This window comes from Octopus bimaculoides, chromosome 16, assembly GCF_001194135.2.
Source record: "Octopus bimaculoides isolate UCB-OBI-ISO-001 chromosome 16, ASM119413v2, whole genome shotgun sequence".
In the NCBI taxonomy this organism is placed as follows: domain Eukaryota; kingdom Metazoa; phylum Mollusca; class Cephalopoda; order Octopoda; family Octopodidae; genus Octopus; species Octopus bimaculoides.
This window is the reverse complement of record NC_068996.1, coordinates 52,725,256-52,726,468: the sequence shown is the minus strand read 5'-3', so window position 1 is coordinate 52,726,468 and position 1,213 is coordinate 52,725,256. Positions and strand designations below refer to the sequence as shown.

The following is a 1,213-nucleotide window of genomic DNA, read 5'->3' as shown; positions in this document are numbered from 1 at the left end:
TATTATCTTGATCTTATGATATTTACTTTGTATTATATTATACTTATTTATTGTACTTTTAATTATAAATTTTTTCTATATGTGACAGTGGATTTTCATTGATGAGTTCATAGACCTTGGTTTTTTCCCCCTAATACTATATATATATATATATATATATATATAAATTTAATGAATGGAATGAAACGCATATTATAACTGCATACTTTTATTCTGACATATGTTTCGAAGAATTACAATTTATGCGATCCATAGGAATCGGCGATGTTAAAAATGTAAACTTCTCCTCAGGGAAATGTATGGAACCCAGCTTAAACATAAGACATTATAACCGAATATGAGAACTATAGTTGTAGAAGGTTATAATGTAATTCATTTGAAAAAACCGTTGGAGATTAGAATGCTACCAGATAGTGCGTTGGACAAGAAAGGAAGAAAAGAAGAAAAGAAAAAAGGAAAGGAAAAAAAAAAGAAAACTCAGAGTGTAGAGTTGGGAGAAGATAGGATGATATAAATCCGATAAAAAATTGGAGAGGAATGTTATGTAATAAAAAGGGATCATAAATGGGGTTAATCTTGTGTTTCTACAAAAATACTGAGATGAATGTATATAATCATTTATACTTATGTTTATGCGCATATATACACAAACAAACACACATATACTCGAATGAATACATATATGCATACATATATACACACCTACGTACAAACCCACACACAGACACATACACACATACACACACACACACACACACACACACACACACACACACATATATATATATATATATAAAATACATACACATATATATATATATACACATATACACACATCCATACCCATATATACATATATACATACATATACACACACTTATACATATATATATATATATACAGGAATTCGTACGAGTCTCTTTCCTAAACGGAACTATTTCTGATACACGCTGAATTGAAATTCATTAGGGCAAGAGGTTTTGAATTTACTGGCCGATAAATTTCTTAACGTCTTCTTCACGTGGTATTGATGTTCACATGGTCAAAATTAACGTGAGTTATTTAGACATTAACAAATTTATTAGAATATTTAGCTGAAGATCAGAATAGAGTATTATGTACTCTTAACTGTGAAACAATTGTACTAAATTAACTAAAAGGCAAGTGTTTTTTACTCTTCTCTATTGTTTTTTGTTCTGTGTGTATCAAAAAT

The 1,213-nt window shown here is 28.9% G+C and overlaps 1 protein-coding gene across 1 annotated transcript in view; it reads right to left on the bottom strand.

Annotated features, from left to right (window-relative positions):
* The window catches only part of LOC106870460 (sodium/glucose cotransporter 4), a 96,758-nt gene that overhangs the window by 27,922 nt on the left and 67,623 nt on the right, over nucleotides 1-1,213 (bottom strand). The gene's annotated exons all lie outside the window — the stretch shown is intronic.